Here is a 24084-nt window from a genome sequence, read left to right on the forward strand (position 1 = left end):
ATTATTATCAAAATTAAGCTCAAATAACTCTATATCATAGAGTTATCACACCCCCAAACTTAAGATTTTGCTAGTCCTGGTGTAAAACATAAAAAAGAACCTAACTTACGAAAATCAAATTTAGTTAAATAAATATTGTTATTACCACTACTACTATTCGAGATAAAGTTGACCTAGGGATGTCAACGGGTACCCTATTATAGGATACCCGCAGGTACCTAACCCTATTACACTTGTCAAGCTCAGCTCTATGATATATTTGCCATGTCATTCATGTACTTAATAGCATGTCCACATACTAAGATGCCTCGGAGAATCGTTAAAAGTCGGTATCGTATCTAGTGGTACAATTAAGTCGAATAAAACCTCGAACTAGTTTGAATAGAGATTTTAGGATATATTTGAGAATTATTAAACCTTAGAATGTCTTAATATGGTGATTCAGAGTTCGAGGATTAATTTGGAGTTAAATTAGGAATTTTCATAACGTAGGGGCAAAATGGTCATTTTGAAACTTGAGGGCAAAATGGGAATGTTGGATGAAATTTTTTTGACCAAATTTGACTAATTGGAGCATGATTTGAATTTAAGAAATGAAAAATTTTAATTTCGACATTTTTTCGAACATAAGGGCAAAACAGTCATTTTATGTGTCCACGAGGACATAATTGGAATTTTTGAAATTTTACACCACCATAACACTTGTCAAGCCCATGAATTTCACCTATTATTATTTTATACTTTGGATAATTAAAAGATTACATGTGGTGGTGAGAAAATGCTTAATTGTTAAGTTTTAAACATGGACCAATCACATGGTGACACATGTCAAGCTTTAATATTTTTATAATTTCCTTTATAAACTCTCCCATTTCACTCTTCATGGCCGGCCAAAACAAAGAACAAAGAGAAAAGAATAGAAACAAACCCTAGAGAGGAAAATTCAAGAGAAATTTGTTGAATTTCAAAGAACAAAGCAATCAAAGGTAAGATTTTTCAATTTTAGCTTCAGATCTGCCTTTCCCATGCTTTCTTTTTCATTTTCTATGGATGAAACACAAGTTTCCATGAGGGAATACTTGCTGGCCGAACATAGGGAGAGAGGTTTTGATGATGGATTTTGCTAGATTTCATGATATCTTAGTGTTGTTAGTTGTTTAATGATGTTTGGCATGAAAAACAAGCAAAAAAATCACATGCCCTTCAACAACCCTCTTTGGTCGAATTTTATACATGACATGTTGATGATAGATTTGATTCCTAATGATTTAGATGGATTTATTGGACTGTGTTAACACTGATTAGCACGTTAGTTCGAAATTGGAATGAATTTCAGTTATGATGAATTAAGTCACAATCAAGCTCATTGAGGTACTTTGGTGTATTTGGAATATTGGAAGTGTAATGAATATATTTGAAGTTGAATCAGATGTTTTGGTTAATTCAACAATGTATAGTTAGAGTTAGGTCGAATACAAATTCAGTCCGATCATAATTGAACCCATGTAGAACACCGTCTTTAAGTGATTATTCGAACAATTCTCATTCAATTTCATGCATTCATATAAAGCTTGAAATAGTTTTATAACAGTTTGGCACAAATATATTGAATTACATGTCGTGTATTATGTATAGGTGGTGAGCCTTCTGATAAGGGTAAAGATATCGTACTCGAGGACCAAGAATAGGAGTACTCCAAACTCCCGCTATTGTGAGTAATCAAATGTTCACCTTAACTATCTAAAGTAGTTTATACTCGTTTTTATGATTTTAAAGAATAATAAACTTAAACCGTAGATTTTTATGTTTTATAAGTTAAGTGTTGGTTAAATGAATGAGATTTATAAATTGTTTTGTAATTCAATGACGATTTTGGAAATTGAGTAGGTGGAGACTATATACTTGTGTCATATATATATATATATATATATGGTTTGAATTGATGGCTTATGACAATGTAATGGCATGAATGGCTGGATTTGTGGTTTGTGGATTATATAAATTGTTTTGTTTTATCTTGACAGGCTGGGTAATATTATATTAGCCATGTCATGCTGTCGAAATTTTTATTGATTTGGTGGGTTATTTAATTAGCTTACTGCAATGGGCGGGTTTTCATGGACCAGCCTATTAGAGAGGCACGATAAACCCCGTTATATTTTATCTTAGTACGAGAGGCGCAGAGGGTATCCCCTAAGGTAAGTTTAGAGTTCACTTCACGCCGAACCACCACGTGAGGATGAAACTCAGCCAATGCCAAGGAATGGCCATATTTTAAAAGTAAAAACATGTTTTATGGGTATATGTCGTTTTAACATCCTTGGCGGACTCGGTTGGATGCCCGGGCCAAGGTGTCCCCGAGTATGAGTTTTGGCACAAGCCAAGTTTTTAAGAGAATCATAAGCCTTGTTGATTATTTTGATGAAATGTAATTGTTTATATGAATTGAAATGAGTTTTAAATGTTATGAATCATATTGTGATGGGATGATTTAACTGTCTCCATTTACTCGGCTTTAGATGTTGTAGATGAACTTTGCTTACTCACTAGGTTTATAAAAACTCACCCCTTCTTTTTACCCATTTCAAGCTCAAGATAGTCTGTAAACAATCGATTATGTCGAGGGTTGCTTTTGGATTTGCATCCTTAGAAATCGAAGGTCTACAGTCTTGTACATTTTTGGTTATTTGGGGGCTCACATGTCATTGTAGAATATTTTTGTATACCTGGTTTAGTGTGCTATTATATATATGAATTTATTTTGCTCTTACGCTGCAAAAATTGTTTATGCAGGATTTTATAAATATTATTTTATAAGAAAATGAAATATTTTATTTAATAATTTATTTAGTTTGATTAGCCATAATTTCATTTTAAATGGTTGATCTAGATTACTAAAATTATTTTTAGATAAGAAATGTATATTTTTCGATCGTATATTGTATTTTCACCAAGTTTCAAAATTTTCGGGTAAAAATGACCAAAATACCCCTATGTAGTAGAAATTACTTTTTTATTATTTTTTATTTAAAAATAGTTTATATTCCCTTAAAACATGATGTTTAGTAACTGTTGCTCACAAGGGAGACATAAAATTGATGCAAGAGCCTTGCGAGGTTTTAGTTGACATTTCGGGTAATGAATATCTATTGAGACATCGCGACGGTTGTCATGGGCTCCAAGGGAGTACCGGGTCGTGACAACATCGATTTAGGGTATTCCATAAACGGGTTCGGGTAGGGTTAGGGTAGTGATTTCACTACCCGAATTTTAATAGGGTAGGGTTCGGGTACCACCCCTTGGGTACCCGTTATCAAAACCCGATTACTATTTATAAATATTTTATTATTATTTTAATAATTAAATTAAAAATTTACAATTTTTACCAACTTTACAAGCAATTTTTTTTGTTAAAAACTAACAAATATATAAAAAGTATTGTTATTTTAATTATTAATATGGTGACATTAATATATTTAAATTAAAAAATTATTAGATTGTTAATTATGTTTAAATAATCTTACTATTCAAAAAAAAATTATGTTTCAATAATTTGAATATTATATCCTATTATAAAAGAATAAAATTACTATTATATATATACTTTTAATATAAATATATTTACTTTCTATTTTATGTTAACATTACAAAAATTATGACTTATAAAATTATTAATTAATATATATACCCTTATTTATATAATCTTATAATACATATACTTAAAGAAAGCTTTTGATATTAGAATAGTTTTGGAACCTAAATGTTTTTTTTAATTTCATGAATTTAAGAACAAATCTTTATAATTAATTAAATTAATTCATGAAACTATTATTATTAATTAACTTGTAATGTCTTTTAATACATATAGTTTAAATATTGTGTTAATTTATAAGGAATATAATTACTATTTTATATATTAAAATATTTTTTATATTTACGTGTGTGTGTATATATATATATGTACTTTAAATATAAATATATTTACTTTTTATTTTATATTAACATTGCAAAAATTATAACTCATAAAATTATTAATTACAGTATATATACCTTTGTTTATATAAACTTATATCATATATATCTAAAGGGAAGTTATGAGATTAGAAAGGTTAATTGGGTAATTGGGTACCCATGAAAAAGATTTTAATAATTTTTTTATTTAATCGGGTATTTAAACGAGTTAGGGTAATTATAAGGTAGTGTGAATGTATTAGGGTTAGGGTTAGGGTAGTAATTTTTAAATTATTCGAGTAGTTAATCGGGTTAGGGTACTTGACTTTTAATAGGGTTATGGTTCGAGTACCTCGAAATTAACAGGTACCCTACCCGTTGACATCCCTAAGTGCACCAACTCAATGATTCCTTTATAATTTCCTCAAAAGTATGTCTATCAATCATTAACCTAAGGAAAAATATCGGCCTCATTCAAATTCATGTTTCAATTCTAATGCAAGCACATTCTCGAATGGATTTCCGTGTGTGTGTGAAATCTTTTATCAAGAAGATCATGACATCCGAATGAGTTTATGCCAACACAAATTTCAAATTAGTACTAGATTTCCATAGGTTTACTTTTCATCTCTCTCTCCACTAATGTAGACCCATACAAAGTTAGGGATCAATAGGACTTTATAAAGCTTGTAATGTATGGCTATGGTCAAGGTATGATAAAGGATATTAATGTGGTTCAAATCACCCTAAGCACATAATTATTCTAGAACCTATATATATAGAGCTCTATTTTCCTTCTCCTAGTACACTTTTTCTTCCACATTTGAACTTTTCTTTCATCCAACACTTTTTTTTTTCATAATTTCACACCCCTAAACTTATTTTCTTTGTAATGTAGGTAGTGGGGTTATTTTTCATATTTTGAACCTTTTCTCTTTTTTTTTTTCACATCAACATCACTTTTCCATCTTTTTCAACATTTAGCTCAATTTATATTTCCTAAAACAATATACATGTTTAGGAGTGAGGGTTGCAAAATTGAAGAATTAATTTTAAAGCTAAGCTCAATATTATATAGTTAAACAAAGAAAAAGGAAATTAGGCTCAAAAGGGGTAAACTAAGGATAAAAATTTAGCACGGTTGGCTTTTCAGGCTCAAACGGTCCAAAGATGGCCTAAATCATATCCCGAACTAAGTATTGCCTAAGATTCCACCTTGATAGAAAATCAAGCAAATTCTAGAATTCATGACATAGTTTAAAATTTACATCAATATAAACATTCTCTAGATATTCACAATAATTCAAAGTAAAAGATATTGTGCTTAAAATTATGGAAATCACATTCTAACAATGATACTTAACAAAATATTTAGCATGAATCCAAACAAAAACCTTATTCACCAAAGGTAAAAAATTCAAGACAACTAGTTATCATCATTGGATAAAAAAAATCATTGAAAAAAATTGGCACAACTTTATTTCTAGATTCCTAAGGTTCAACAAAAATTAAATTCTTTTACCAACTAATCCTAAATTATTTATAAACAAGCATGCAAATAAAATTAGATCTAAAACTTTCACAGAATATTCATTGCTAGAAAAATAAATTCACCCCCCAAACTTAAACTAAACATTGTCCTCAATGTTAGAAAAAAGAAAGGAAAGGCAAAGAATACTCCCCTGATGGTTGAATAAATCTGGGTAAGCTTTAATTTGCCTCTTCATCACCATTATCCTCTGCATCATTGTCCTCATTGTCCTTTGCCTCATTAGTACCCCTAGGAGGATTAGGTGTTGGTGAAAGAGTAAACATATCTATTCCCATAAAAGCACCATAAGCTCGAAACATGTGATCCATATGTTAATTGCATTGGATTTGATAAGTCATGTGTTGCTCAAATTGTTACCCAAGATTCTCAACTAGGTGCTCAAGGTTCTCAATTCTTTAGGTCATTGACAATTGTTGGTGTCTTGGTCGAAGAGGTGGAGGATGATGTGTAGAAGAAGAACTACCCCCAGTAGAAGTTTGAGATTGTTTGAGGATGAAATTAAGATCAATTGGAAGTTTAGGGTGCAACAACTTCTCACTAGCATCCTAATGTACACCAGCTTGTTTGCACATAGTTGTAATAAGATAAGGGAACCACAAGCCTTCATGCTTTGATTGTGTAGTGTGAGTCATGGCTTTGTAAATTATGAGACCAATATCAATTGTGCGTCCAGTCATGATTGAATAAATGAGGATGACTCAATCTTTTGTGACATCATTAGTATGTGTGGTACGAAGTAATTTGGAAGTCACAAAATATAACCATATCTTAGAAGTTGGTTTCATCACAGCCCTCTTGAATGAAACTGGTGCATTATTGAAAAATTGCCATTGAGCACCCTCATCACAGAGTATATTAATGATATCAGCCCAATTTTCATGCTTAACCACATATTGATCATAACCATCGTTTGCAATATCAAGAGTTTCATAAAATTCATTGATGGCATGGCTCAAGAATGGAACTAATTTTCCTCGCACAAAAACAAAATTATTAGTAGCTTCTACAACATTAGCATAAAATTCTCTTACCAGAGGGATACTTGCAACTGTTGGTGAAGCACAAAATTTTTGCTAGTGGCGGCCATCAATCATTGGTTGAAGGTCAAGGTGTGTAATCAACCCTTGATCCAATCCTTGCTCAAGTATTGCAATTTTGTTTACAATAGAACTTGCATGTCTAGTCATAGCATCAACTGACACAAATCTAGTATGATCATACGAACCACTAGAATTTTGTCTTGATCTTTTGGGTGCCATTCTCGAATATCCTACAATTAATTCTCAACCAAAAGAAAGAAAAGTACCAACAAAACACAATAGACTATCAACAATAGTGGCTCATATGTTCTCTTATCATAAAATAATGCCCATAATATCAAGTAAAAATCCTATAATTAAAATATTCTGATACTACTAGGCACAAAAAAATTCAAAATCAAGAAACTTACCTATGTTTTCCACTTTCAACTTATGTTTGAAATTTAAAGCATAAATCTAAACAATCTACCATACCCATAAAATAATGAAGCACACTATCTCCAGATTCATCAATATTCATTACAAATTTTAAATAATATGAGGTAAGTCATCAATATTAAAAATAAAAGAAGAAACGAAAAGAATGAGAGAAAAAAAACTAAAAAAAATATTGAAACTTACTTGATATTTAGTGCATAAGTGTTGAAAATCAATGAGGGAGAATATAATGAGTGTGGGTACTTGATCTGGAGAAAGAACTATAAAAGGGAAATAATGGAAAAGGGAAGATGAGAGGAAAGATGGGAAGAATGGTTGAAAAGAGAGGAGTGGAAGTGCAGAAAATTGTACTACAGGGAAAGGGTAGGTGAGTTGGAGGGATGAAGGGGGGGCCCTCTCTCTCTTTTCTACTTTTTTTTTTTAGTAATGGATTGCCCAAAGCAGGCAGCCCACAAAAAGGGGTGCCACAGCCCTTGTTACTCTTATTCGAGAGGCTGCAGCCTCGCTTGAGGGGCGCCACAGCCCGCATCATGTTCCATATGTAGGTTGCGACCTCTCTTTAGGGAAACCATGGCCTACCCCTTGTCTTTCTTTCTCCTTCTTTTTTTTTTTGTGGGGGGCTACCCAAGGTTGGCAGCCCAAAACACAAGGTTGTGGCCTCCCATTGGTGGGTGTCATGGCCCTCATTGATCTAAGCCATGAGGCCGTAGCCTCGCTTAAGGGGCACCGCGACCCGTGTTACAACTCTTCGTTGGGCCGGGGCTTCCCCACCCCACTCCCTTAAATTTTTTATATTATATTTTTTTTATGTGTTCTTGTAAAATAAAAAGAAAACATTAATAAATAATAATGAAATAAATAAAAATAAGTGAAAAGAAAATAAAAGAAAGAAAGTTAGAATGCTTAGGTTGCCTCTCAAGAAGCGCTTGATTTATAGTCGTTGGCTTGACTTTCTTTGATTTAAATTGTGTCGATAAGTGTGATTGAGGACCTTTGATGATCAAAATCGCCTCTCCAATAATGCTTTAGTCGTTGTCCATTTACTTTGAAGGTTGATTTATCATTAACTACTTCCAATGCTCCATGAGGATATACTTTCATCACAATAAAAGGTCCAGACCAATGAGATTTTAATTTTCCAGGAAATAATTTCAAACGAGAATTGTATAGGAGAACATATTGGCTAGGTTCAAAACTTCTGTTTATGATTTTCTGGTCGTGCCATCGTTGTCTTTTCTTTGTAGATTCTTGCACTCTTATAAGCATTTTGACGAAATTCACCCATCTCATTAAGTTACAAAAGACGCTTTTCTTCGGCCGCTTGAAGATCAAAATTAAGCTTTTTAATTGCCCAATATGCCTTGTGTTCAAGTTCAATTGGAAGATGACAAGCTTTTCCAAACACCAATCTATACGGAGACATCCTAATTGGAGTTTTATATGCAGTTCTATATGCCCACAAAGCATCATCCAACTTTTTCGACCAATCTTTTCTGGAAGGACAAACAATTTTCTCCAAAATTCTTTTAATTTCTCGATTTGACACTTCATCTTGGCCACTTGTTTGAGGATGATAAGTAGTGGCTATTTTGTGCTTGACTTCATATTTAGCTAGGATTGCTTCAAAATTTTTATTACAGAAGTGAGTCCTTTCATCACTAATTATGGCTTTAGGTGTACCAAAATATGTGAAGATGTTCTTGTGTAGAAAGTTTATCACTACCTTAGAGTTGTTTCTTGGCAATGCCACAACTTCAACCCATTTAGAGACATAATGAACAACAACCAAGCTGTATTCATTATTGAAGGGGGGAATGAATGGACCCATAAAATCAATTCCCAAAAATAAAAAATTTCAACTTCCAAGATGTTGTTTAAAGGCATCTCATGTCTCTTAGATATATTGCCCATTCTTTGACATCTATCACATCTTTCAACAAAATTATAAGCATCCTTAAAAAGAGAAGGCCAGTAAAAACCTGATTGTAGAACCTTTGCAGCAGTTCGTTTTCCTCCATAATGTTCTCCATAATCAGATGATTGGCAATGATTAAGAATATTTTCAAATTCTTCTTCAAGAACACACTTTCTAATGATTTGATCTCCACAGTGCTTGTAAGGAAAAGGCTTATCCCACATGTAGTATTTGACATCATGCAAGAATTTCTTCTTTTGTTGATAATTAAATTCAGGAGGGAACAGTTTACTCACTAGATAATTCACAATATCAGCATACCATGGCAAATCTTTCTACATCTCTATATGAAACAATTGCTCATCAAGAAAGGTTTCATTGATCACTGTTGAATTCCCAATGTGCTCATTATTCTCCAATCTCAATAAATGATCTGCCACCTGATTTTCTGTACCTTTCCTATCTCGGATTTCCAAGTCAAATTCTTGAAGCAAAAGTACCCATCTTATCAAGCATGGTTTTACATCTTTTTTCTCGATCAGATATTTAATAGCTGCATGGTCTGTGTAAACAATAACTTTAGTACCAACAAGATAGGAGCGAAATTTATCGAAAGGAAAAACAATAGCAAGCAACTCTTTTTCAATTGTGGTGTAATTTGCTTGAGCCTTATCCAATGTTCTGCTAGCATAATAAACAGGATGCAAAATTTTCGTTTTTTGTTGGCCCAAGATTGCACCAACTCCATAATCATTAGCATCACACATTAGTTCAAAAGAAAGATTCCAATAAGGAACAGTTACACAATGGTTTAGAAATTTTAGAAAAATCTCTAATAAATCTCCTATAAAATCCAGCATGTCCTAAAAAACTACGAATGCCCTTAATAGAGGTGGGAGGTGGAAGTTTTTCAATGATTTCAATTTTTTCTTTATCTACTTCTAACCCTTTACTAGAAACTCAATGGCCTAAGACTATGCCTTATTGCACCATAAAGTGACATTTTTCCCAATTTAAAACTAAATTAGTTTCTTCACATCGCTTAAGCACTCTAGCAAGATTAAATAAACAATCATCAAAATTATCCCCAAAAATTGAAAAATCATCCATAAATACTTCCAAAAACTTTTCAACCATATAAAAAAAAATTACCATCATACATCTCTGAAAAGTAGCTAGAGCATTACAAAGTCCAAAAGGCATTATACGAAAAGCAAAAGTTCCATAAGGACAAGTAAATATGGTTTTTTCTTGGTCTTCAAGAGTAATGGCGATTTGATTATAACCAGAATAACCATCCAAAAAGCAATAAAAATCCTTACCTATTAATCTATCAAGCATTTGATCAATAAAAGGTAATGGGAAGTAATCTTTTCTAGTGGCTTTGTTTAATTTTCTGTAGTCCAACATACTCTCCATCCAGTTACAGTTCTAGTAGGAATGAGCTCATTATGTTCATTAGAAACTACCGTCATACCTCCTTTTTTAGGTACACATTGGACTAAACTTACCCATGAACTATCAGAAATAGGATAGATAATACCTGCATCAAGCCATTTGATAATTTCTTTCTTTACTACCTTTTTCATGATTGGATTTAGCCTTCTTTGATGCTCAATTGTTGCTTTGTGATTTTCTTCTAAAAGAATTTTTTGCATGCAAATTGATGGACTAATTCCTTTGATGTCTGCAATGGTCCATCCAATTGTTTTTTTGCAGTTCCTTAAAACTCGAAGGAGTTTATTTTCCTGTTCATTCGAAAGAGAAAAAGAAATAATTACTGATAGTGTAGAAGAATTTCCCAAAAAAATCATACCTTAAATGATTGGGCAATGGTTGGAGCTCAAGTGAAGGAGGTTCTTCAATGGAAGGTTTGATTGGTAAAGTTGTTATTGATAATTCCAAAAATTCAAATTAAGATCTTAGAAGACGTGAATAGGCATCAAGATGGTTAACATATTCAACAACTTTTTCATCAATAATATCACATGAAGAATTCAAAGAAGTTTCTAGTGGATCTTGATGATTTTCAATAAACACATTATTCGTTATGTCATCGACCACATTAATTGAGAAACATTAATCATGTTCATTGGAAAATTTCAAAGCTCGAAAAATATTAAATGTTACCTATTGGTCTTCAACCCTTAAAGTAAGCTCATCTTTTACCACATCAATTAAAGCTCGAGCAGTTCTCAAGATTGGTCTCCCAAGAATGATCGGTATTTCACGATCTTTTTCCATATCAAGAATAATAAAATCTACTAGAAAAATAAACTTATCAACTTTTACAAAAACATCTTCTACAATACCATAAGGATAGGTGATGGATCTATCAGCAAGTTGTAAAGTCACAGAAGTTGTTTAATCTCTTCCAATCCCAAACTTTTATAAATGGATAATGGCATCAAATTTATACTCGCACCCAAATCACATAAAGCTTTAGCAAAACAAAGAGCACCAATAGTACGTGGAATAGTAAAACTACCTGGATCTTTAAGCTTTGGTGGAAGCTTATTCTGAATAATGGCACTACACTCTTCAGTAAGTGCAATCGTTTCAAACTCACTTAATTTCCTCCTTTTAAGCAAGATGTCTTTAAAAAATTTAACATATCTTGGCATTTGTTCCAGAGCTTTAGCAAAGGAAATATTAATATGTAATTTTTTAAACACATCAATAAATTTCTGGAATTGTTTGTCAAGTTTTTCTTTCTAAAATCTTTGAGGAAAAGGTGGTGGGGGTGTAGGAGCAGTTTTTAATTGTGATTTTTCTTTTGAATCTTCAACAGATTTTTCAACTACAATTTCCTTTTTAGCATCTTTTTCAATATCTTTTTCATCATATTGAATTGAAATTTCTGAATTTAAATCCTTATTACTTACCTCTTTACTTACCTCTTTTCCATTATGAAGATGGATTGCCTTACAATGTTCCTGACCTTCTCTTCTTGGATTGGGTTCAATATCACTTGGTAAGGTACCTTGAGGTCTAGAATTTAAAGCATTGGCAAGTTGGCCTATTTGTATCTCAAGATTTCTAATTGAAGCTGCTTGATTTTGAATGGAGGCATCAATCTTTGTTATGAATGCATCAGTCTTTGTCATGAATTGCATGAACATATCCTCCATTGGAGGCTTTTTCTCTGGCATAAGGGCTCTAGATGGAAATCTAGGAGGAAAGTTTGACTTAGCCGCTGATGAAGACCCTTGATTGTTATTCCATGAAAAATTAAGATGATTCCTCCAACTAGGATTATAAGTGTTGGAATAGGGATTGTTCTGTTGCCTATTTCCAATAAATTGACAAGGCTCAGAATAGATGGGACAATTATCATTGGAATGTCCTTCCCCACAAAATTCACATGTCATAAAGGAGTTCTGAACAACATTAACACTCAGTTTATCTTTTTTTTTTTTTTTGTGAGAGAGGCCAATTGTGTAGAAACAGTGTTCAACATATCTAATTCATGAATTCCAGCAATTTTTCTTGTACCCAATCATTCAGATGGCCATTGATAATTATTAGAGGCTATCTCTTTGAGCAAATCATAAGCCTCAAAAATGGATTTACTCATAAGTGCACCTCTAGCGGCAGCATCAATAGTAGTTCTAAAAGGTCCCAACAAACCATTATAACAAGTTTAAACTTGCAGCCACTTAAGTAATCCATGGTGAGGACATCTTCTCATCAAATCCTTATACCTTTCCCAAGCCTCATATAGTGATTTAGAATCAAATTGCATGAAAGAAGTGATATCATTCCGCATCTTTGCTGACTTTGCAAGTGGGAAGAATTTTGCTAAGAATTTTTGAGCCAAATCATCCCAAGTATTAATGGAACCAACCAGAAGCGAATTTAACCAACTCTTTGCTTTATCTCTCAATGAAAAAGGGAAAAGCCTTAATCTTATGGCATCATTAGTAACACCATTAGCCTTGAACGTATCGTAGATTTCTAGGAAATTTATAATATGAGCATTCGGATCATCATTAGGCAAACCCCTAAATTGAATAGCAGTCTGAATCATCTAAATGATTGATGGCTTAATTTCAAAATTGTTGGCTTGAATAGGAGGTCTTCGTATACTAGAGTGGAGATTTTGTAGTTTTGGAACTGCATAATCCCTCAAAGGCTTGGTCTCTTCCTCTTGTTGATTAGCCATTATTTTACTTGGAGCAGAAATTTTTTTATTTTTCCTCCGAAGTCTATGAAAAGTTTTCTCAATTTCTGGATTGAAAGGAACAATTTCCAAATTTTGGGCTCTTCGTATACAACGACCAAAAGTACCTGAAAATTAAAAAAGAAAATTCTAGATTAAAATTAAGAATGCTTGGTATTAATATTAACCAAAAAGAATTAAAAAAATCAATTCCTCGCAATGGCGCCAAAAACTTATTGTTGATTTCTCACTCAAGTGCACTTATCGTTAATAAGTAATATAGTAATGAAGTAGAGTATCGTTCTCACGGAGAATTATTTAATTCCTACTGTTAACTACTAAAATTATAACACCCTAATTTTATCCAAACAATTAAAATAAAAAGAAATTAAAACTAATAAATTGAAACTAAAATTAAATAATAAATAAAACTCACTTAACTAGCAGACCTAATATTATAATATCCCTTAATATTTCATCTGATTATTATCTCTCTCTTAACTTAGTTTAATGGATTAAATTGCTAACCTAGAGTCTTAAATTATTTACAAGTCTCTGTCGAGTTTTTCATAAAAATACCTCTCCCAATTAATTTACTATATGTCTATGCAAATTAAATTGAAGAAAGATTCATTAAGTTTGTACTCTAATCCTAGCTACGTATGGTTTATAAGTGTATGTCTACCCTATATACAAATCAAATCCCCTAATTGGTGATCAGGCAATTAGAAGCATTAAGAACAGAATAAAATAAACAACTTAAATCTATCAAACATAAGTAAAAGAGAGATAAATAATTCAGACTATATATTTAGTTCAATCATAATCTTAGATTAAAAATTTAGTTCCCCATCAAGTCATACATCATCATTGAAAAAAATCTAAATTATAAAAACAAACTAAGAAAATAAAAGAACAATCGAAAAGAGTAAAAATAATAATCTTGATCTTCCGAGTCTTCTTGAATCCTTCAAAATCTTCTCAGCTTCAGTGATTTTGTAGCTTGACTTTCAACTTTTAATATGATGTTTTCTTCCTCCTTATTTAAGTCCTCCGAAAGGTTGTTTTTATAAGCTTTAAAGTTAGACCAAGTTGGGTGAAGAAAAAAGTCAATTTTAGCTAGGATTTCCTCATCAGACTATGTAAGTCACAGCCTTACCCAATTGATTAACAGAAATCGTAATTGCTCTAGGATTGCTGTAGTATGTTAACTTTGACAAAATTTTTGACCATTTTACTTGCTGAACTGGGCAAAGTGGTAAATATAAAAGTTGTAGATCTTTCTCTTAGATTTCCAATGGTTTAAGAATCTCTTTATTTGGAGCTTTGTAGAGAAAGTGATGGCCAAAATACTAAAACATATGCATTGGAAGTCTGCACCTCGAAATTGCTCTCCTTCTTTTACTAAAATTCTTTGTTCAAACACCTACAAAAGCACAAATAAATCAATAACAACCTATCTTAATCATATTAACACCAAATTAAGTATAAAATTAACCAAAATTAGATTAACTCACCTAAAATAACTAATTTAAAATAATTAAATAAAATCTACTAATTTCTATGCATTACTACAAAAACTAAGCCAAATTATTATCAAAATTAAGCTCAAATAACTCTATATCATAGAGTTATCAGTTTTAAAGTTTCCTTAACTCTTTTATGCTTTTCTCCAGCTACTGTCTCATTGCCTTGTACCTCTATTCAAATAAACAATTCAAGGCATGTTTGCTCTTGATTTCTTAGCTAAAAATGCATTGTTTGAAAGCTTGTAAGATGTTTTCTAAGAATGCATGGCATTTCAAATAATTTTGTAACCTTAGGGTACTACAAGTGTAATTAAGACAATTTAAAATGTTTGACATCAAATTCCATAAGACATGTGATTTTTGTCAAATCCAAACATAATGTGATTTAAGTCTAACAATCTCTCCCTTTTTGACATGACAAAAACATGAGCATATTGCATTTGAAATTTCTTGAAACCTCCCCCTAACTTAATTAGTCTTTATACCTTTGAAAAAATTTAAAGATAAATGAGAAAAATTGAGTATGAAGTTTTAAAAAGATTCTCCCCCTCAATATATGCATAAAGTTCAAAGATGTTTTCAGAGCAATTCAGCTAATGTAAGAGCGGTTCAATGTGCTCATAAACCTTTAAACAAATTTTGTAACCTTAAGGGACTAAAAATGTAATTGAGACAATTTCAAAAGCTTGACATTAAATTCAAGAAGACATGTGATTTTTGTCAAATCAAAATATGATGTAATTCAAGTCTAACAATCTTTCCTTTTTTGATTTGACAAAAATATGCGCATATTGCATTTGAAATTTCTTGAAACCTCCCCTAACTTAATTAGTCTCTATGCCTTTGAAAACATTTAAAGATACATGAAAAGGAATTGAGTATGACCATTTAGAAAGATTCTCCCCTTCAATATATGTATAAAGTTCAAAGATGTTTTCAAAGCAATTCAACTAATGTAAAAGCAATTTAATCTGCTCACAAAACCTTTTCCCTATTTTGGTTATATAAAAAGGGAATAGAAGCATGAACTTTAAGCACTTAAACTTAAGAGATAATGGTTAGTGATAATCATAAATTGTAGATAAGCATTAAGTTCAATAATAATCACTAATCATCAAATCAAAACATTGAGATATATTTCTACTCAAATATTCAATCAATAGATCAAGAAATGTATCCAATCACCATACTATGAGAGCATTAAATCAAGATGTATTTCCAATCAATATTCAAGCAAGGCATAGGGACATACACTCATTTAGTACATCCAAAAATCATAACATATTTCTTCTCAAGATATTGATGTAAAGTGTGAAGAAATATATTCAACATTGCAATCAATGCACATATAGATATTCTCAACCAATAGATATTTCTATGTAAGATATTCAATCAAGGCATTATGGAATATATCATATATTGATTAACCAAGGATGCCACAAACTCACATATATATAATCAAAATGATGTGGGCATTACATCTTTTAAGTGCATGAACTGGAAGAATAAAAACATATATAATTAAATACCCTCATTGCATAACCACAAGTATTAACTGTTGGCTCCATTAGTTTTTGATGATAATAAAACATTCTCATTTATTGGTGTCTAATTCTTTTATTTGAGTGTGCAGGAAATTAATATATGAACTTAATTTCTTAAAACTTCAAAGAGTATTTTTGAAAGAAAAAGAGGGATAAAATCAACAACATGTAACTGAATAACAAAGAGGAAGCTTATTGGTGAAACAAAGAAAAACATTGGTTGACCAAATTTCAAATTAGAGAAATGGCGGGCTGAAGAGTTTGAGAAATAGAACCAACTTAGTCAACCAAGTCAGTCGACTAAGTGCCCTTTGCTAGAATCTGCAAACCAGAAATAAAATCAACTTAGTCAACCAAGTTAGTTGACTAAGAGCTCTTTGTTTGTATTTTGAATCAGAGCACTACAAGACAGATTAATGGCTAGAACTCATCCTCAACTGTTTCCAACGGATATAAACTGCCAAACTGCCATTAGAGTTGCATCTCCAAGTATAAAAGGGTCTTCCAACAATGAGAAACAAGTTTTTTTTGAAGCATTGAATGAGATTTGAGCTATAAAAAGTTGAAAAACCAGAAAATCTTCACTACACTTGTCTGCACTTTAATGCCTACTCTTTGCATCTGTGATTAGCACTGAATCTTGTACCAATCAGATCATCTAAGGATCATAGGTACTTTCTTTTACCACTTCTTCTTGTATACTTAGAGTGAGGGAGTCATCTTGAGGGGTTGTTCAAGCTTGGGAAAGCTTGAATGTTTTAGGTTGTGGTTGAGCCTTGGAAAACCACTTTGGGTTTTAGTTTAGCCTGGGAAAAACTAGTGTAAAGGTTGTGGCTGAGTCTACGAAAAGCCATTGTAAAAGCTTAGTGGAAGCTTGTGAATTCAACTATTTTAGTGCTTTGGTTTGAAAAATCTTTGGTTGGATAATCAAGGTAGTGGATGTAGGTCTTGGACCGAACCACTATAAAGTTGTCCATTGTCTACTCTAATTTTATTTTCTTTGTTTTGGAAATTAGTTTCACACCTTGTCAAGAGCCAAATTGTGCTATTCACCCCCCTCTAACACATATCAACGGGACCAACAATTGGCATCGTGTCACGACCCAAATTTCGGGTCATGACCGGCGCATGGATCCAATGGACGTAATCCACTAAACCCAAGCAAGCCTATTATTTATCTTACTTATGATTCTATTTATTATCACTAAGTCCTATTTCATGACTTTGAGTCAAAATAGTGATATATATTGCCAACTTGTACTGGCATTACTCTTTTAAAATTTACATTTAAGTTCATCTATACATAACAAAATAATACTCGACCTCCAGCGGAGTGACTCGGATGGATATACAGCTACCGAATGCCGAGACACCTACCAGAAGATGTACACAGATCTACAAGGACACCTCGTCCTAATTATCGGCTACCTCGTGATCTGAAAACATGAATTTGAAAATGGTGAGTATAAACCCAGTGAGTGAACAAGGAAGGGAACAAGCAACAATTAGGAAAAATTTAAAATCATGATGCACTAGTTTCAAACAATGCAATTTAGTTCATTCCTATTTAAAACCCCTCCAAACCCCAGAGTTTTTCGCTACAGCGAGCATGAATTTCGATGCAGTGAAAACAAAGCAACAAGAGAAACATTTTTCCTCACTCAACAAAAGCCATCCTGCTAAACTAATTAAAATCAACCTAACATTCATGAAAATTCTCAAAGTATAATGTGTCAAATTTTACGTACATTACAACCATAAATCATTGTCCATCAATTTGCTATATCACACACATTTACATATGTAGATATATATATATACGTATATACCCATCATCATCATCTCACCAACCCATCATCATCATCATCACCAGCTCATGCACACTCCCTACTCGCACATGGCTAGGTCATCACCGGATTATGCGCACTCCCTACTCGCACATAATCGGGTCATCACCGGGTTATGCGCACTCCCTACTCGCACATAACCGGGTCATCCTCGGCTTATGCACACTCCCTACTCGCACATAGCCGAGTCAACATAATTACACAACATTATATTCAAGCATATATGTATATCAACATAATGCAGCCACATAGAAATCCATAATAACCACATTTCATAACATAAACCTTTTCTCAAAAGCTTGTTCCAAAGGCATTCATTTTCATGAAAAATTGCATAAAATCATTCAAACACTTTGTTCAAAACAGTTATATTCCCAAAACAATTTTGATAGGCAGTCCACTCACAAGTGTAGAAAATTCGAATTTCGGGTGAACTCTGACTAATAGTCCTCAGGCGCAATTCCTTTGCCTTTTCCGGATGTCTCACCACCTTGACAAATAACAAAGTCAAGGAATTTACTATATTGTCCCTAAATTGATATAAATTAATTTAAACTACTAATGCTTGATATGTAAATGCAAAAATATGTCCGATTACCGCTTAATCACGGTATCGATTAAATTCGACCGATCACCCGATTAATCGGCGATTGTGTCCAAATAACCTCCAAATTAATTCATTTCTCCTCTAATACCTTAATTTACCACATACATTTAAATAAAGCCAAATTCAGCATTAGAACCCTCACAATTCCTTATAGAGAAATTTGGTCATTTGGTGCACTAGCATCAAATTTTTTTCTACATAACCGTTTCACCTTAATTCATCATTTTCCATGCCATTTTCCTTGAAATAAAAACAATCCCCCATTAATATTCAGCCCTCATGGTTCGGCCAACAAGGAACCCTAGAGAAATTGAATATTTCTTTTGTGTTTTTATTCATAACCATGCTTAACTATCCCTAAACACTAACATAGTCTAAAATCAAATTATTCCAACAACAATTCCTCTTCCATACCCATTTTTCAGAATTGAATTCATCATGATAACTCAATATTCAACCATGGAAATCAAGAACAAAAGCATGGGTAAGCTAGGTATCAAGGAGAATTAAAGAAATTTTAACTTACCTAGCTTGTTTCCTTGATTTCTTCACTTTTTCTTTGAATTTCCACCTAGGTTTTCTTGTTTTTCCTTTTGTTCTTCCTTTTTTCTGGTTGCTGGATGTCTAGGCCGAATATGGTGAGGGAATTGGGGATTTAATGGGCTGATTTCTATAGAAAATAATAAAATAATCAAGCATGCCATGTGTCACATGCTTATTGGCCAAATTTTTAACTTTTTGACTTTTTCTTCTTAATTTTCCACCACAAATATTCTGGTATTTATCCAATCCTACCACAATTAAAATCCCTTGGTCTTGACAAGTGCTGGGCCGAAAATTTTACTGATTTGCCCCCGAGACAAAAAAATTACGATTTTACCCTTATACTCTGAAATGTACCGAAATCTCATTATTTCTACTTTTCAACCTAAAATAACACTAATATTGATCAATATTAACCAAATGGGGCAAAAATTGTTAAAAAAAAATTTTCGTTTAGTCCACTAGTGGTAAAATTACCATTTTGCCCTTCTGCTCCATAAATACCGAGAATCACAATTTTTCACTACTAAACATCATTTTATACTCCAATAATCATAATTATATTTCATATAATTATTCTTGGTCAAATGTGATCAAATCTTGGCTAAAAATCTCCATTTAATCATCAAATGGTAAAATGACCGTTTTGTCCCTAATTGGTCAATTTTCTGATGGACTCCAAACTGGACCTTGAACTCCAAATCACTATTCTAAGTCATTCTGTTGGTTTTAAAATTTTCAAATTCCTCTTAGAATTTCTATTTGAACTAGTTCAAGGCTCGATTTAACTTAGTTGTACCACTCGATACAATACCGTCTTTTAATCGAGCTTGACAAGGTCTCACATTCTCCCCCACTAATAAAAATTCGATCCCCGAATTTAAATTCAATGTAGAGTGGCTTACCTTTACATATCGAAGAGGTGTGGATGCTTTGTCCGCATCTCATCCTCAGCTTCCCACGTTACCTCCTCGCTAGTGTGATTCCGCCATAACACTTTCACTGAGGCTACATCCTTTGAACGGAGCTTTTTAACTTGCCTATCAAGGATAGCTACCGGTTGTTCCTCATAGGTTAGATCATTTTGCAACTGAATAGTTTCATACCGTATTACATGTGATGGATCTGGGTTGTACTTCCTAAGCATGGACACATGAAACACGGGATGAATATTAGAAAGGTCTGGCGGTAATGCCAAACGATAAGCCACCGCTCCAACCTTTTCTAAGATCTCGAATGGCCCTATATACCGAGGACTTAACTTCCCTTTCTTGCCAAACCTCATTACCCCTTTAGTTGGCGAAACTTTCAAAAATACATGATCTCCTACTTGGAACTCCAAGTCTCTCCGTCGGTTATCAGCATATGATTTCTGTCTACTTTGTGCTGTTAACATCTTCTGACGGATCATGTGTATTTTCTCGGTTGCATCCTGCACCAATTCAGGCCCCAAAAGTTTCCTTTCTCCCACCTCTAGCCATTCAATGGGTGACCTACATCTTCGTCCATATAAGGCCTCAAATGGTGCCATTTGGATGCTAGTTTGGAAACTGTTGTTGTAGGCAAATTCCACTAAGGGTAGATATTGTTCCCACCTGACACCAAGGTCTATCACACAAGCCCTCAACATATCCTCCAATGTCTGTATGGTCCGTTCAGATTGTCCATTAGTCTAAGGGTGGAAAGCTGTGCTGAAATCCAACTTAGTGCCCAATGCTTCTTGCAACCTTCCCCAAAACCTACTAGTAAACTGAGCTCCTCTGTCAGATACTATAGAAATGGGAATACCATGTAGTCACACTATCTCATCCACATAAACTCGAGCATATTGGGCAGCCCCATAAGTAGTCTTAACCGAAAGAAAATGAGCTGACTTTGTTAACCGGTCCACTACTATCCAAATTGAATCATATCCCCCACTGATTCGAGGCAAACCCGTTACAAAGTCCATAGCAATATGTTCCCACTTCCACTCGGGTACTGGTAATGGCTGTAGTAGCCCTGCAGGCTTTTGATGCTCGGCCTTAACTTGCTGACAAACCAGGCACTTGGAGACAAACTTAGCTACATCTCTCTTAAGTCCTTCCCACCAATACACCTCTTTCAAATCTTGATACATTTTTGTAGCCCCTGGATGTACCACATAAGCTGCCATGTGAGCTTCCTCCAATATTTCTCTCCTCAACCCGTCACCATCAGGCACATAAAGTCTGGTTCCATACCTCAGCACTCCATCTGTGCCTTTAGTAAACATTTTTCCTTTCCTACCCCGAGGATCCTCTAAGGCCTTAATCACAAACTCATCTTTACTTTGTGCTTCTTTAATCCTGTCCATTAAGATAGGCCTTACTCTAAAGTGTGCTAGCAAAGCATTTGTCTCCGCAACTTCCAAACGCACACCTATGTCTCCCAAGCTATGGATCTCTCTAACCAAAGATCTCCTACCAATGGAAATATGTGCCAAGCTTCCCATTGATTTTCGACTCAAAGCATCCGCCACTACATTGGCCTTACCGGGATGATAAAGAATAGTACAATCATAATCCTTTAGCAACTCCATCCATCTACGTTGCCGTAAGTTAAGATCCCTCTGCTGAAATATATACTTCAGACTTTTGTGGTCCGTGTATATCTCGCAAGTCTCACCATACAAGTAGTGTCTCCAAATCTTTAAGGCAAACACGATTGCTGCTATTTCCAAATCGTGTATGGGGTAATTCTGCTCATGCCTTTTAAGTTGCCTAGATGCATACGCAATCACCTTCCCATGTTGCATCAATACACATCCTAAACCAACCCCCGATGCATCACAAAACACCGTGTAACCCCCTGTGCCTTGCGACCGGCTTAACACTGGAGCTGTGGTGAGACATGCCTTAAGCTTCTCAAAACTATTATCACAAGCATCAGACCACTCAAATTTTGTATCTTTACGTGTCAGCTTAGTCAAAGGGGCAACTATTTTGGAGAAGTATTTCACAAAGCGACGATAATAGCCAGCTAAACCCACAAAGCTTCTAATCTCCGTAACTGATGTTGGCCTTGGCCATTTTTCCACTGCTTCAATTTTCTTTGTATCAACTCGTATCCCCTCCTTAGATACCACATGCCCCAAGAATGCAACACTTTCGAGCCAAAACTCACACTTGGAGAACTTAGCATACAATCGATGTTCTCTCAAAATTTGGAGCACTATCTTAAGATGCTGCTCATGCTCCTCTCGACTCTTTGAATATATCAAAATATCATCAATAAACACCACTACAAACTTATCCAAATAAGGTTTGAACACTCGGTTCATCAAATCCATAAAGGCTGCAGGAGCATTCGTGAGCCCAAATGACATCACTAAGAACTCATAGTGCCCATATCTTGTTCGAAATGCGGTCTTGGGTATATCTTCGTTCCAGATTCTCAACTGATGGTACCCAGATCGCAGATCTATCTTAGAAAAACATTGTGCTCCTTGTAGTTGATCAAATAAATCATCTATCCTTGGGAGAGGATATTTATTTTTCACCGTCACTTTATTAAGCTGTCGATAATCAATGCACAGCCTAAGTGACCCATCTTTCTTCTTCACAAATAACACTGGTGCTCCTCATGGGGATACACTAGGTCATATGAAACCTTTATCCAACAAATCCTCCAACTGATCCTTAAGCTCTTTAAGCTCTGCAGGTGCCATTCTATATGGGGGTATGGATATAGGTCTAGTGTCGGGAATCAAATCTATGCAAAACTCAACCTCCCGTTCAGGAGGCAAACCTGGTAGCTCCTCAGGAAATACATCCACGAACTCCTTCACCACCGACACTTGAGTTACATCTCCAATCTTTGCCTGACTATCCTTTACAACAGCCAAGTAACCTATACAACCCTGTCGTAATAATCTTCTGGCAGATATGACCGATATCAAATTGGTTGGAGCATTACTCCTATCCCCCTGAATACTAAATGATGGTTCACCGGGGAAATCAAATCTAACCAATTTATGATAGCAGTCCACACTAGCATGACAGGGTGATAACCAATTCATCCCCAAGATTACATCAAAGTCTAAGGTGTCTAGCACCACTAGATTCACCGAAGTGTCTTTGTCCTTGACTCGCACTACACAGGACTCATATTCCCACTCGGCCACAAATATCTCCTTTAAAGGAGTAGACACCACTAATTGTTCCTCTCTCCTAACACGACCTCTACCCAACCGAGATGCAAAACATGGAGAGATAAAAGAATGGGTAGCACCAGGATCAAATAGTACTCGAGCATTCATATTACAAATGGAGAGAATACCTGAGACCACGGCATTGGATGTTTGAGCCTCCTGCTGTGTTAAAGCAAACACCCTCGCTTGGCCTCTACCAATAGAACTTTGATGTCCGGACCCAGATGGTCTGCCTTGAGAGGAAGTACCCGCACCTCTACCTCTCGATCCACCAACCTCCCGGCCAGATGAGACAGCAACTGACGGAGCAGATGAAGATGGCTGGGTGGAACCACGAGCAGAATCTGGTGATTGATGTGCCATCGGACAATCCCTCATAATATGCCCAGGTTGATCGCACCCGTAACAAGTTTTTGTAGTAAGGAAGCACCATCCACTATGTCGTCTCCCACAAGTATCACAAGAGCGAATGACTTGACTACTCTGTCTAGAATCTTGCTGCCTCCTAGAACTGAAGGTTCTTTGTCCCACCCTAATATTAGCACCAAGTGCGTCACTCCCCTGCTGAGGTAACCGTGAGTCCCTCTGTGGACCCTGACGGCTAGAAAATGAACCACCACTGCTGAAATCTCTACGGCCCTGATAACCCTCTGTCTTGCCCCTTTTTGCTCTATCCCTCGCAGCCTTACTCTCACTGGTCCTCATCTCGATGCGTTGAGCACGATCCACTGCTGCAGAATAGGTAGTGAAATCTCGGGATGCCACAGCCCTAAATAATGGCTCCA

General features: G+C 34.4%; 1 non-coding gene across 1 annotated transcript; it reads left to right on the top strand.

The window, feature by feature from the left end:
• Positions 1-12561: 12561 nt before the first annotated feature.
• Positions 12562-12668, top strand: LOC148764649 (small nucleolar RNA R71). The gene has a single exon (XR_016024307.1). It is a non-coding gene; the product is annotated as a small nucleolar RNA R71 (small nucleolar RNA).
• The last annotated feature ends 11416 nt before the right edge of the window (positions 12669-24084 follow it).

This window comes from Theobroma cacao, chromosome 1 (assembly GCF_053813885.1).
Source record: "Theobroma cacao isolate CCN51 chromosome 1, ASM5381388v1, whole genome shotgun sequence".
NCBI classification, from domain to species: domain Eukaryota; kingdom Viridiplantae; phylum Streptophyta; class Magnoliopsida; order Malvales; family Malvaceae; genus Theobroma; species Theobroma cacao.